Source organism: Notolepis coatsorum (genome assembly GCF_963971535.1).
Source record: "Notolepis coatsorum genome assembly, chromosome: 4".
Taxonomy (NCBI): domain Eukaryota; kingdom Metazoa; phylum Chordata; class Actinopteri; order Aulopiformes; family Paralepididae; genus Notolepis; species Notolepis coatsorum.
In genome coordinates, this window is record NC_140168.1 from 44,634,914 (window position 1) to 44,650,178 (window position 15,265).

The 15,265-nt window shown below is 44.7% G+C and overlaps 2 pseudogenes across 2 annotated transcripts in view; both read left to right on the forward strand.

Moving 5' to 3' along the window:
- The window catches only part of LOC311226498 (beta-1,4-galactosyltransferase 1-like), a 690,468-nt pseudogene that overhangs the window by 558,491 nt on the left and 116,712 nt on the right, over nt 1-15,265 (forward strand). The window lies entirely within an intron of this gene.
- LOC311227563 (RNA-binding motif, single-stranded-interacting protein 3-like) overlaps nt 1-15,265 on the forward strand; it is a 107,612-nt pseudogene that overhangs the window by 32,749 nt on the left and 59,598 nt on the right. Inside the window, exon 5 of the transcript XR_014621043.1 lies at nt 3,105-3,202. The product of XR_014621043.1 is annotated as an RNA-binding motif, single-stranded-interacting protein 3-like (transcript). The remainder of the gene's footprint in view (nt 1-3,104; nt 3,203-15,265) is intronic.

A 15,265-nucleotide genomic window follows, 5' to 3' on the forward strand; every position in this document is an offset into this window, starting at 1 on the left:
GAAAAGGCGGTAACTGGGATGTTTTGACGAAAAATTTCTTCTTGGCATTTCTTTGAGGCCATATTTTAACATCAAATCAAATCAAATGAACTCCCCATGTTGAACACTTTTCCTTTGTAAGGTAGTATTGCATTGTGGGGTGTTAGACGGTACTAACACGGTTGGATTGACCTGTTTTTTTTTTATATATATATATATATATATATATATATATATATATATATATATATATATATATATTTTTTTTTAAACATACACATAAACATAACAACATAAAATTAGATATACAAGCATTAATTAACAGTACACATCCAATGAAATCACCATTTAAATAAATGTATTATACGAGATATACACCTAATACTTGCTATCTAATACCCTACACACATATGCTCTCGCTCGCTCCCCCCTCCCGGACCCCCACTTGGATAATCCATCCATTATCATTCGCTCCTAACCAGGCACTACAATTCATATGCTAGCTTTTATTCTCTCCACCACTTCTAACCACATTGCAATTTTGGATTCACTGACACCCAAAATTCTTGCTGTAGATATTTCTAGATAAATCACATCGAGATATGTAAGAATCCAAACCTTCCGGCACATTTTTTCCGGTTGAAACCATCGTGATGCTATCAGCTTTTTAGCCGCTGTGATACCAGATAAACGAATCTCTTTAGCTGTATAGGGACTGCAAACTCAAAAACATTGACCTGTTGTTGTTGTTGTTGTTGTTGGTCTGAACTATCCCCTTGGGATAGTTGTGAGCTGTTGATAGACTGATCGATAGATTCCTTCCCTTATTGTTCCTGTTATTCAGGTCCTTAGGGGAGGATTATAATTTTTCTTATCCTTTCTGAAGCTGTCTGCGTTGACACGCTGTGTACTACAGACTGTGTACTATGGACATTCACCATCAAAATGTAATGAACACACGCAGACACATGAACCATGACCAACTTAACCGATTACCCATTTAATACTAATGAGATCCTCTTCCTGGTTTCATCCCTTCACCGTTTAGCAGTAGGTCCACACACATACTGTACACACACACACACACACACACACACACACAACACCTCTCTCTCTCTCTCTCTCTCTCCCTTTCACACTCCACCCCCTCTCTCTCTTTCTCCTCAGTGTCCTATGACAGGCCTCCGTATTGCCAGTCTGTCCACTCAGCCACACAGTGTCAGGAGAGAGAGAGAGAGAGAGAGAGAGAGAGAGAGAGAGAGAGAGAGAGAGAGAGAGAGAGAGAGAGAGAGAGAGAGAGAGAGAGAGAGAGAGAGAGAGAGAGAGAGAGAGAGAAGAAGAGGGTCTCTCCACTCCTATCGGTTCCATCCTGCTCCAGGTGTGTCCAGTGACGGTATGAGGAGAGGACATTGAGCTGTCACCTCACTGTCCTCGTAACAGGAAGCAAAACTATTGGGCGGTCATGGCGCCACGGTCATCAGTTAACGTCAACTGACTGTAGGGAAATGAGGCGAGAGGAAGTCACCATATGGACAGGAAGTTAAACCTGAGTAACAGATGAGACAAGGACACAAGCGAGAGCGCACGCAGACAGTACGGAGTACAGTTCAGGAGAGCTGGATAGCTGGAGAGACCAGAACAGATGGCTGCTAATGACACTTTTAGACTTTTCTATACGCTTCCTGCTCAGGGAATTATCACTATTGTTTTTATAGAATCAAAATCATAAAAAAAATAAAACATCATAGTAATGAAGAGATGTGTCCCGCGTGAATGATTTCTCAAGCGGCTCCGTAGCGTATTTGATTTGTGTCGTTGTTTGATGTTGCTTGTACAGTATGAGGTGATAATAATGAGCGGACCGATTACATTATTACAGTAAGTAATAACTGCATATACACTAGAAATTGATGTGCACGGCTTATCAGGCAAACACAGTGTGACAGTATAATTCCCCCTCGGCCGGATAGAGTCATGGAAACCCGAATGAATTCTTAAGTTCATCTGTTCGATCTTCATTTGCGGATCCCCGTTTCCCCCGTTTCATGTGGACCCGTTTCGTGCGTCCAGGTCGGGGTGCTGAGGTCCGGTCTGGCGAGTCGGCCAGTTGGCCCCCGCTCTGGCTGTGCCCTGCTCATGTGTGACTCAGATTGGGAGACAGGGACATGATCGATAGCCCTGAAGGAGCACTACAGCTGTTTAGCTATTCTGTGCAATGCGGCAACCACTCTCCCTATCGCTGTTCTCAGTGGCGTTCACACACACACACACACAACACACACACACACACACACACACACACACACACACACACACACACACACACACACGCACACGCACACGCACACACACACAAATGCACACACCCACACAAACGCACGCACGCACATGGAAAAGAAGATGAAGAGATAGCTTCCCTATCACTCCCGTTGAGAAATGGCACAACTTTGGAGCACCGGTTCAGTGTTTTTATACCCGATGCAGGGAAGGAAAACTAAAAAAGCTACAGTTTATGAAATGTGACTAAAGCCATAAAGCATATGGAAGGCAGCACCACCAGGGATCCACTGTGATTTACAGGACGACCCTGAGCACGGGGGCAAAGTCAAAGAAGGTGCAGATAAAAGTGATTTAGTCCCCCGCGGCGGCTACACTGGCACGCATTAGAACAGCTTAGAGAGGCCGACACCCTGTTTTAAATGTAACACGAGCCGGAGACACATTAGCTATTGTTTGCTCTTGGCAGGGGAGTGATGTCATGTAGAAGCGGTGTCGCGTGTCAGCGGCGACAGGGAGGAAATATGGATAACGTTTGATACACTGTGATGTACGACGGGGCTCCGACGCACGACGCTGCTCTTCGCTCTATTTAATTGGATTTCATAGTCGTAATCAAACAAAGAGGCTGAATAAACAGGGATGGGGGGGGGGGGGGTTGGGGTTGTGCATTTCTTCTTGAATTGTTCGATAGAAGGAGCGTTGAACTTTGCCAAATGACAGTGGCAGACTCTGATGGATCCAGCAACCGCATGGGTCGCCTAACAAACGAACAGAGATTCAGAGCAGATTGAAAGGGCTGTATTCTGTAAGTTCCTTTTTTCTTTGTTGCTGCTCGTCATCCTCAGCCTCTCTGTCAGTAGGTCTGGTGGAGGTGAGAGTGTTCAGCCTCTCTGTCTGGTGGAGAGGAGAGTGTTCAGCCTCTCTGTCAGTAGGTCTGGTGGAGGTGAGAGTGTTCAGCCTCTCTGTCAGTAGGTCTGGTGGAGATGAGAGTGTTCAGCCTCTCTGTCAGTAGGTCTGGTGGAGATGAGAGTGTTCAGCCTCTCTGTCAGTAGGTCTGGTGGAGAGGAGAGTGTTCAGCCTCTCTGTCTGGTGGAGATGAGAGTGTTCAGCCTCTCTGTCAGTAGGTCTGGTGGAGGTGAGAGTGTTCACCCTCTCTGTCAGTAGGTCTGGTGGAGAGGAGAGTGTTCAGCCTCTCTGTCTGGTGGAGGTGAGAGTGTTCAGCCTCTCTGTCAGTAGGTCTGGTGGAGATGAGAGTGTTCAGCCTCTCTGTCAGTAGGTCTGGTGGAGAGGAGAGTGTTCAGCATCTCTGTCTGGTGGAGGTGAGAGTGTTCAGCCTCTCTGTCAGTAGGTCTGGTGGAGGTGAGAGTGTTCAGCCTCTCTGTCAGTAGGTCTGGTGGAGGTGAGAGTGTTCAGCCTCTCTGTCAGTAGGTCTGGTGGAGAGGAGAGTGTTCAGCCTCTCTGTCAGTAGGTCTGGTGGAGATGAGAGTGTTCAGCCTCTCTGTCAGTAGGTCTGGTGAGATGAGAGTGTTCAGCCTCTCTGTCAGTAGGTCTGGTGGAGAGGAGAGTGTTCAGCCTCTCTGTCAGTAGGTCTGGTGGAGATGAGAGTGTTCAGCCTCTCTGTCAGTAGGTCTGGTGGAGATGAGAGTGTTCAGCCTCTCTGTCAGTAGGTCTGGTGGAGATGAGAGTGTTCAGCCTCTCTGTCAGTAGGTCTGGTGGAGATGAGAGTGTTCAGCCTCTCTGTCAGTAGGTCTGGTGGAGATGAGAGCGTTCAGCCTCTCTGTCAGTAGGTCTGGTGGAGATGAGAGCGTTCAGCCTCTCTGTCAGTAGGTCTGGTGGAGATGAGAGTGTTCAGCCTCTCTGTCAGTAGGTCTGGTGGAGATGAGAGTGTTCAGCCTCTCTGTCAGTAGGTCTGGTGGAGATGAGAGTGTTCAGCCTCTCTGTCAGTAGGTCTGGTGGAGATGAGAGCGTTCAGCCTCTCTGTCAGTAGGTCTGGTGGAGATGAGAGTGTTCAGCCTCTCTGTCAGTAGGTCTGGTGGAGATGAGAGTGTTCAGCCTCTCTGTCTGGTGGAGATGAGAGTGTTCAGCCTCTCTGTCAGTAGGTCTGGTGGAGGTGAGAGTGTTCAGCCTCTCTGTCAGTAGGTCTGGTGGAGATGAGAGTGTTCAGCCTCTCTGTCAGTAGGTCTGGTGGAGATGAGAGTGTTCAGCCTCTCTGTCAGTAGGTCTGGTGGAGGTGAGAGTGTTCAGCTTCTCTGTCAGTAGGTCTGGTGGAGTGTCAGCTCCAATTGTCCAATAGATGCCAGATAAATAATGAAAACCACATTGGAAAGTACTGGTAGATGGAACCAAACGAAAACATGCAATATGTACGACCTCTACTACTTATTTCTACCTCTGTCTCTCTCTCTCTTTCTTTCCCTCTCTCTCTCTCTCTCTCTCTCTCTCTCTCTCTCTTCTCTCTCTCTCTCTCTCTCTCTCTCTCTCTCTCTCTCTCTCTCTCTCTCTCTCTCTCTCTCTCTCTCTCTCTCTCTCGCTCTCTCTCTCTCTCATCTCTCTCTCTCCCTCTCTCTCTCTCTCTCTCTCAGTCTGTTTTCCAGATTTCCCCACGTACAAATGTGATTACATTTGAAAGATAAGTGGTAGAAAGCCCTTCTGAAAGTGTCAGTCATACTTGAATAATCCATGTTCATTTCTCTGATCCCTCCCACTCCCTTGGCTCATAAGCGCTGTGTAGGCGGGTGCTGTCTCTCTCCCCTGTGGCGTTAGCACGGAGGGCCACCTCACTGAATACACCTCACCACCTTTTTTTCCCCCACGATGCACCTGGGCTACTGGGCGTACCTCGCCGGGCACCGCCGTGTGATTTGTTTTTGTGGCCACTTTTATCCTGCGCCTTGTGTCAGAAACAAAAGGTCAGTCCCTCCGCGTGTAGAATATTCATCTATTGCTAATCATCCTCGCAGATACAGCCTGTCGCCCCATTATACGCCGGCTATATCTCCGCATCTGGCCGCGGTCCACATTCGGCATTTACACGCGACACCGCAGTGATATAATCAGACAGGTTTTCAATATGCGGAGCGATGGTTGAGAACGGCCCTCCCGAAGCCCCTTGTTTTAAAAAGAGGTTAGGAAAATGCATTTTTGAAGATACCGCATCTTAATGGAATCCGCTCTCGTCCCAAACACCCCCCCCCCCCCCCCCCTGTCCTCGGCTCCACCCGTCTCCCATTAGACCCGGGACACACAGGAAGTTATTATCAACATCCCCTCCTCAGACGGCTTCCTGCTAAGGATCAATTTCCCCCTCATGCTCTCTCATTATAACCTTATCTCGCCCACAGACAATAATCTGGATTTGTCATGCTTTGTTTGTTTTGCCACTGAACTATATCAATCACGGGGCGCACGCTGAGCCGATGGAGAGAGGAGGAGGAGGAGAAGGAGGATATGAGCTCTGAGTGCAGGATCAGCCGCTGGAATAAATTCACCTGCGGCGGCAGCAGCTCCCCTCCCCCGAAAAGAAGACAAGGCCTTTGATTGGCTTCAAAGTTTGTTTGGAGTCTGTAGGTAGAGAGCGGGGGAGTTCTTGCTTGGAGGGGTTTAGACGGCGGCATTGGTTGACTTGACTGTCCACTCAACCACCTCTGATAATAGAGAGGAGGGAGAGAGGAGAGGGAGAGAGTCTACTGTAGTTTGAGAGAGATAAATAAAGTGAGAGCCGAACGAATGAAGAGAGGGAGAGAAGGTGCAGAGGGGGGAGTGAAAAACCCATGTTTTCTTGTTTTTAAAGGTGAGCGATGAAAGTTTGGTTTGAGATGAAAGGATGACATTGACCTGCGCGACTGTCTCCCGACCCCACCGTGACCCCTGACGCAGCCTTCGTGTTGATCTTCTCCTTTCTTTCTTTCCCTCTTTCATCCCTCTATCTTTCATCCTTGTTTCCTCTCACTCCCCTCTCTCTCTCTCTCTCTCTCTCTCTCTCTCTCTCTCTCTCTCTCTCTCTCTCTCTCTCTCCTCCTCTGCACATCACACATTCCTGCTCATCCCTCCCTAATGCTAGGCGCGTCGCTGGATACAGCTCAGTGCGCGCGTACTATTACCGGCAACAGAATCAGCACCCTATAGGCCTCTTTTGTAGCTGTGAAATATACGATGTTTTATCTCTATGCAGGCAGTAAGCTTGTTGGTATTCCCTCTTCCGCTCGTGTTTAGTCCTGTACGCTGACGATGTCCTTTTGTTCTGAGGTGTACGGAATGAGTCCAGGTGTAACCCATTGATCTAACAGTAGTGTGTTATTATGGAGGTCATACAGTAACTATTGGTCATAGGCTGCTTTATTTTTAATTTTTTTTTGCTCTGAAATGTATTGTATCATTTTCCTTCACCTTTGTTTACTCAGGGTTGATTTTTGCTGAACAGTACTTTTGCCGAGCTCTTGCTACGCAGTCCAGTTCAGCCCCAGTCCTACCGTTGGGAGGGTCCCAGTTCAGCCCCAGTCCTACCGTTGGGAGGGTCCCAGTTCAGCCCCAGTCCTACCGTTGGGAGGGTCCCAGTTCAGCCCCAGTCCTACCGTTGGGAGGGTCCCAGTTCAGCCCCAGTCCTACCGTTGGGAGGGTCCCAGTTCAGCCCCAGTCCTACCGTTGGGAGCGTCCCAGTTCAGCCCAGTCCTACCGTTGGGAGGGTCCCAGTTCAGCCCCAGTCCTACCGTTGGGAGCGTCCCAGTTCAGCCCCAGTCCTACCGTTGGGAGGGTCCCAGTTCAGCCCCAGTCCTACCGTTGGGAGCGTCCCAGTTCAGCCCCAGTCCTACCGTTGGGAGGGTCCCAGTTCAGCCCCAGTCCTACCGTTGGGAGGGTCCCAGTTCAGCCCCAGTCCTACCGTTGGGAGGGTCCCAGTTCAGCCCCAGTCCTACCGTTGGGAGGGTCCCAGTTCAGCCCCAGTCCTACCGTTGGGAGGGTCCCAGTTCAGCCCCAGTCCTACCGTTGGGAGGGTCCCAGTTCAGCCCCAGTCCTACCGTTGGGAGCGTCCCAGTTCAGCCCAGTCCTACTGTTGGGAGGGTCCCAGTTCAGCCCAGTCCTACTGTTGGGATTTGAAATGATGACCTTCTGGTCACAAGTCCAGGATATAGCTGGACACATGCAATACAATTGCACATGTTCCCTCTTTCACTTAAACGTGGCCTCCACAATGATGTATCCTTCCCTCTGAAGTGTACTGTGGATTAATTAATGATTAATGGTTTAACCTGGTAAAAGAAAAAAAAATAGGTTAGGTTAATAAAATAAAAATATGATTACAGATTTGACTCGTTCATCTACCTACATGTCTCATTTAGACCATAGGTCTACATAAGGCAATATTATTCATCCGTCCAATAGTCCTGTAGGTCAGCGGAGGGCTCTCTGTGTCCTTTAGAATGTAGATGAATCTCGCCGAGGAGGATACTGCTCCATGGCCTGTGTGGTATGTGAGCTATTCAGCACATGTTGCCTTTCTGCGCTCAATATTCTCCTCCTCCTCACACAAGCCATTTATTAGGTTAGGGAGTATCAAAACGTGTGTGTGTGTGTGTGTGTGTGTGTGTGTGTGTGTGTGTGTGTGTGTGTGTGTGTGTGTGTGTGTGTGTGTGTGTGTGTGTGTGTGTGTGTGTGTGTGTGTGTGTGTGTGTGTGTGTGCATGCGTGCGTGCCCGCCCGCCCGCCTGTGTGTGCCTGATAAATTAAATTGAGCTCTTATGTTTTTTTATTTTCTTTCTAAAGTCAGTAGTGCCAAGCTAGTAGCACCAGCCACGTAGTAACAAGGCTTTCTGTACAATGCATCATTCAACAGCTCAGTAGCAGCCAGACCAGTGCTGGGTACTGTATTATGTTACTATATTATGATACTGTATAATGTTACTGTATTATGTTACTATATTATGATTAGGGATGGGAATTGATAGGATTTTATCGATACGATTCCATTATCGATTCTGCTTATCGATTCGATTCTTTATCGATTCTCTTATCGATACCTGATCAATTTATAATTTAAATAAATAAATTGGAAATGCAACAGAACTAAGCTGGTTAGAATAACAACATGCAACTTGACATTTCTGATTGTCATTTATTGTTGAGCCCCCATGTCAGGGGCGACAGTGGCTCGGGAGGTAGAGCAGTCGTCTGGCAATCCGGAGGTTCCCGGTTCGATTCCCGCTCCTCCCGGGCAGCGTGTCGATGTGTCCTTGAGCAAGACACTTAACCCCTAACTGCTCCCGATGAGCAGGTTGGCACCTTGCATGGTTGCCTGCGCCGTCGTTGTGTGAATGTGTGAGTGATTGGGTAAAATGTAAGGAACAAATTGTAAAGCGCTTTGGATAAAAGCGCTATATAAAAAAGCAGCCATTTACCATGTCAGAAAAATACAAAAACTGTAAAAAATAAAACATTAACTATAGCCTACACTTAAATAAAATAATGTATTTGAGATTCTCTTAAAATGTATTTATTTTTTTATTCTTAAACTAATTTAATCTATTGAATAACAGTCGTTATTCCTCTGACTTCTGTCTCACACACACACACACACACACACACACACACACACACACACACACACACACACACAGACACACAGAGCTCCCTCCCCGGGCCCCTGTCCTGTAGGTATTGGCTTGTGTTGCTACACGGACACATTTGTATGTTGCACCATGGTACTTCCTGTCTGACGGACTTAGTAAATAAACAATCCGGCTCTTATTATATGTGAACTAAAGAGTACAATGTTTACAGAACAGTCCCCACCCGCTGTTTTATTGTATTTGTACCTGTACTATCCGCTGTCAGCTGTTTATCTCTCTTTGTGAGCTTGATTAAATAGCGTTAGCTCACGTTAGCTAGCGATAGCTCCGCGGCTAATTTTAGCTCACCCTAAACTAAATCAATGAAAGCATTCAAGTAGTTTTCACTGCACATAGAAGTAGCCAAACAGCGGGAGCATTTCGGGAGCATATGACCAAAAGCCAGGCAATTTCGAGCCCTTAAGGAATCAAATAGAGTCTGCCATGGCTACATGCTAACGCGCGCAACTGTAGGAAAAACCTGGCAGCGTTAAGGGAATCGAAAGTCACAGGAGCCACACGGTTCCAGGCATCGGCCAATTAGGAACCGGTTCCCAACGGGAACCGGTTTTCGATTCCCATCCCTAATTATGATACTGTATAATGTTACTGTATTGTGTTACTATATTATGATACTGTATAATGTTACTGTATTATGTTACTATATTATGATACTGTATAATGTTACTGTATTATGTTACTATATTATGATACTGTATTATGTTACTGTATTATGTTACTATATTATGATACTGTATAATGTTACTGTATTATGTTACTATATTATGATACTGTATAATGTTACTGTATTATGTTACTATATTATGATACTGTATTATGTTACTGTATTATGTTACTGTATTATGTTACTGTATAATGTTACTGTATTGTGTTACTGTATTGTGTTACTGTATTGTGTTACTGTATTATGTTACTGTATAATGTTACTGTATTATGTTACTGTATTGTGTTACTGTATTGTGTTACTGTATAATGTTACTGTATTATGATACTGTATTGTGTTACTGTATAATGGTACTGTATTGTGTTACTGTATTATGGTACTGTATTGTGTTACTGTATTGTATTACTGTATAATGTTACTGTATTATGTTACTGTATTATGATACTGTATTATGTTACTGTATAATGGTACTGTATTGTGTTACTGTATTGTGTTACTGTATTATGGTACTGTATAATGTTACTGTATTATGTTACTGTATAATGTTACTGTATAATGTTACTGTATTGTGTTACTGTATTATGATACTGTATTATGCTACTGTATAATGTTACTGTATATTATGGTACTATATTATGGTACTGTATTATGGTACTATATTATGGTACTATATGATGGTACTGTATTATGGTACTATATTATGGTACTGTATTATGGTACTGTATTATGGTACTGTATTATGATACTATACCATGGCACTGTATTATGGTACTATATTATGGTACTATACCATGGCACTGTATTATGGTACTATATTATAGTCCTGTGTATTTTGGAAGTGGACAGATATGATTTAGCCAACTCAGCAGACACTCCATGAGCTGACCTCTGGGCTCTAGAATATCTGAGTGTGTCCTCTGTGATGTGAGTACAGTATGTGTGTGCATTTCATTTATGTGTATACGTGTATGTGCATTTCATTTATGTGTGTGTGTGTGTGTGTGTGTGTGTGTGTGTGTGTGTGTGTGTGTGTGTGTGTGTGTGTGTGTGTGTGTGTGTGTGTGTGTGTGTGTGTGTGTGTGTGTGTGTGTGTGTGTGTGTGTGTGTGTGTGTGTGTGTGTGTGTGTGTGTGTGCATGCGTGCGTGCCCGCCCGCCCGCCTGTGTGTGCCTGATAAATTAAATTGAGCTCTTATGTTTTTTTATTTTCTTTCTAAAGTCAGTAGTGCCAAGCTAGTAGCACCAGCCACGTAGTAACAAGGCTTTCTGTACAATGCATCATTCAACAGCTCAGTAGCAGCCAGACCAGTGCTGGGTACTGTATTATGTTACTATATTATGATACTGTATAATGTTACTGTATTATGTTACTATATTATGATACTGTATAATGTTACTGTATTGTGTTACTATATTATGATACTGTATAATGTTACTGTATTATGTTACTATATTATGATACTGTATAATGTTATAATGTGTGTTTTCTATCTCTGCTCCCTGCCAGTTGTGTTGCATACTCACTGTGTGTGAACAAAGCAGGAAGCAGCGGGCATCGGTTCCACTCAGCCCATGTCATTGTCACCGTCCCGGGACACAGGGCAGTGAGATAAATCTAACAACTGCCCCCCAAAATAGAGCTTGCGCCTCCATTAGAGCAGGACGTGGGGTGTGTGGATGTGGAAACAGCAGAGGTTAGCCTGGTCACAGAGTTATTTCTGTATAGCAGCAGGGCCGCACCTCCAGCAGTGCACAACCGTTAATTTATCCAACCTACTGCCAGCGGACATACACATATATATATACACACACACACACACACACACACACACACACACACACACACACACACACACACACACACACACACACACACACACACACACACACACACACACACACACACACACACACACACACAATACAATACCTGTAAGAGCATTCGACTCTAACTCTAACCACTGAAGTCCTAACCCCAATTTTTAAAGGCCAAAAAACTAAACTGTTTCACACACATTAATTTAGTTTGACAGTTACTGAGAGTAAATGAGTTTGAAGAGTTCCTACATTCAAAACAGTTTACTACATTTAATGCAGGTCGATGTCAACCAACACACCGAGCAGCCTTTTGTGGGACACCGCTTTATTTTATTCCACCAATTAAACTGTATTTAAGATTAACCCTTTGTCATGTGGTAGTGAAAGGGTTAACATTCTGTATTGTTGCAGTGAAAGGGTTAAAATATTCCAGAGGTTCAACGTGGTTTAAGTACACTTAACCAAGCACTACATAGTAACTAGACACAGCATAGTGTCCACTGTATCGACCCTGGCACTTACAGTGGCCTAGATCAGGGATTCCCAAAGTTTTCAGGCTTGACCCCCAAAATAACGGTGTCAGAGAGCCCACTATTATAGGAGTAAAAAAACTGGGTTTTTAATTTTTAATTTTTTGGGAAACATGCATAATGTTCGAACACACACGCACTAATAAGGATTGGCGGCTTTTAACCAGGGCCGGACTGGGGAAATCATTCAGGCCAGGAAATAGCCCCAGTCAGGCCACTTTTTAAGCAGGAGGTCTGGGGGTCCCCCACCAGGATTTTTTTTGTTACAAAGACTTCATTTCCTGCATTCTGGTGCAGGCATTTTTGAATTTGTACCCTTTAAATGCCAGTGTTTGTGATGGCATCACAAATTATTGTTAAAAAAACAGGCTAGCATATGTCAATGATTAGCAACAACACTGATTTTCATGGATTTTTTTGTAATGTCAGATTGAAAAAAATACTCACTCTTACCAAGGGACTAAAATTGTTCTCTTCAAAAACGCCATAAAAATATTATATGTTGAAATAATTTACCACTTTTTCTTTCATAAATCTTTTATTCAACTTCAGCCCTGATCATAACCACCACATATTCAATACATTTTATAATTCTTACCCTTTAAATGCCAGTGTGTGTGATGGCATCACAAATTATATAAAAAAAACACAAAAAAAAAACACAAAAAAAAGTGTCTTTGTGTGTGTGAGCGAGAGAGAGAGATAGTTCTCCAACTTATGTGAGTTTAGACTGTGTTACCCTCTGTTGCAGTGATCTCGTGGCTTTTTATTTATTTAAAAAAAAATGTAATCAATACATTCTGTAAATCATCTCGCGACCCCCCCACTGGCCTAGATGGTGAAAATACTACACACCTGGTCCATTTTGTGAGACTTGTTGCGTTGGAAGCAGAGACTCTCTACCCTGGCTGTTCTAGCTGCTCCATTTTAATGTGTTTGAAGGCCTTTTGAAAAGCCAGCTAAAAGGTTGTGTTTTGAAAGGCGGCTTTGCTGGTTTCATTGCCCAAGAAAAACACCACTTTGCCGGCATGTCCCCTTTTCACACACAAAAGGATGTCCTCCTTTTGTTGTTCGCCACACAAGTACAGCAAAAGTGCTCATTTATATGATCAGCTGTTAAACATGGCCATACTGCGTAGTGCGAGTTGTGCATAGCTTTTTGTACTTTTCTACAGTTTGAACGAGCTTTTGCTGCCTTTACATAAACAGCTACGCTCTCTCTCTCTTTCTACTTTCAAATAATCCTAATATGTCTAACTCAAATCTACACCACAACTGCGACTCAATTACTAATATTAGGCTAGTTACGTTGTTTCTTATGAAAGCGTGAGAGTGCGATCTACCCTATAGCCAAAGAAATGTGTGGTGCTATTAACCCTTTCACTGCCACACGACAGAAGGTTAACCCTTTACTATCACACAACGCGCTGTCGCGTGGCAGTGAAAGGGTTAACCCTCTGTGTATTGTCACAGTGAAAGGGTTAACCATTTTGGTAGTGCGGCAGTGAAAGGGTTAAAGCCTACAGCCATATTAGCATGGGAATAGTAGTATCAACTCATTTGTAATAACTAATGCAGTGCCCATTCGGGACGTGGCCATTCAGAGTGGATGCCTGTTTGAAACGCATGCTTGCCCAATTGCTTGGCTTCTGGTATTATAATTATAATACACCTGCCAAGCATGAAGTCAACACTTCAACTCTGCACTCCCTTGGATCCTCAGCAATACACCTGCTGAACGCAAAGTCGATCAGATTACGGTTATCGAGGTTAGCGGTTATCGAGATATGTGAAGGAAATAACAGATGCATGCAGAGATTCCTTCCTTTATAGTTAGATCGCACAGGTCATCTGTGATCTTAATCCGATGTGAATCTGCCATGTCTGCAATATGTAAAAGAATAATTCCTACACTAGCTCATTTCTATTATAGTTTTTTTTACCTTTATTTTACCAGGTAAAGTCAGTTGAGAACCAATTCTCGTTTACAATCATGACCTGGCCAAGAGGCCTCAGAAAGAGCATAAAGAACACAAAAATTAGATGTTGAGCATAATGAAATCACTGGATCTTAATGGGTAATTGCTGTCTGAGAGGTACAAGAGGTTTGAGTTGTACAGTAGCGAGGAGTCTTTCCCAGGATTTATTTATAAACTAGTTGCAACCAGTAGTGAAGGTAGTGGAGGGTGTGGAGGGTGTGAAGGTAGTGAAGGTAGTGAAGGGTGTGGAGGTAGTGAAGAGTGTGGAGGTAGTGAAGGTAGTGAAGGGTGTGGATGGTGTGAAGGTAGTGAAGGGGGTGGATGGTGTAGAGGGTGTGAAGGTAGTGAAGGTAGTGAAGGTAGTGAAGGTAGTGAAGGTAGTGAAGGTAGTGAAGGTAGTGAAGGTAGTGAAGCGTGTGAAGGTAGTGAATGTAGTGAAGGTAGTGAAGGTAGTGAAGGTAGTGAAGGTAGTGAAGGTAGTGAAGCGTGTGAAGGTAGTGAATGTAGTGAAGGTAGTGAAGGTAGTGAAGCGTGTGAAGGTAGTGAATGTAGTGAAGGTAGTGAAGGTAGTGAAGGTAGTGAAGGTAGTGAAGGTGGTGAAGGTAGTGAAGGTAGTGAAGGTAGTGAAGGTAGTGAAGGTAGTGAAGGTGGTGAAGGTAGTGAAGGTAGTGAAGGGTGTGAAGGTAGTGAAGGTAGTGAAGGTAGTGAAGGTAGTGAAGGTAGTGAAGGTAGTGAAGGTAGTGAAGCGTGTGAAGGTAGTGAATGTAGTGAAGGTAGTGAAGGTAGTGAAGGTGGTGAAGGTAGTGAAGGTGGTGAAGGTAGTGAAGGTAGTGAAGGTAGTGAAGGTAGTGAAGGTAGTGAAGGTAGTGAAGGTGGTGAAGGTAGTGAAGGTAGTGAAGGGTGTGAAGGTAGTGAAGGTAGTGAATGGGGTGGATGGTGTAGAGGGTGTGAAGGTAGTGAAGGTAGTGAAGGTAGTGGATGGTGTGAAGGTAGTGAAGGTAGTGAAGGGTGTGAAGGTAGTGAAGGTAGTGAAGGTAGTGAAGGGTGTGGATGGTGTAGAGGGTGTGAAGGTAGTGAAGGGTGTGGATGGTGTGAAGGTAGTGAAGGTAGTGGAGGTAGTGAAGGTAGTGAAGGTAGTGAAGGTAGTGAAGGTAGTGAAGGGTGTGGATGGTGTGAAGGTAGTGACGGTAGTGAAGGGGGTGGATGGTGTAGAGGGTGTGAAGGTAGTGAAGGGTGTGGATGGTGTGAAGGTAGTGAAGGTAGTGGAGGTAGTGAAGGTAGTGAAGCGTGTGAAGGTAGTGAATGTAGTGAAGGTAGTGAAGGTAGTGAAGGTAGTGAAGGTGGTGAAGGTAGTGAAGGTAGTGAAGGGTGTGGATGGTGTAGAGGGTGTGAAGGTAG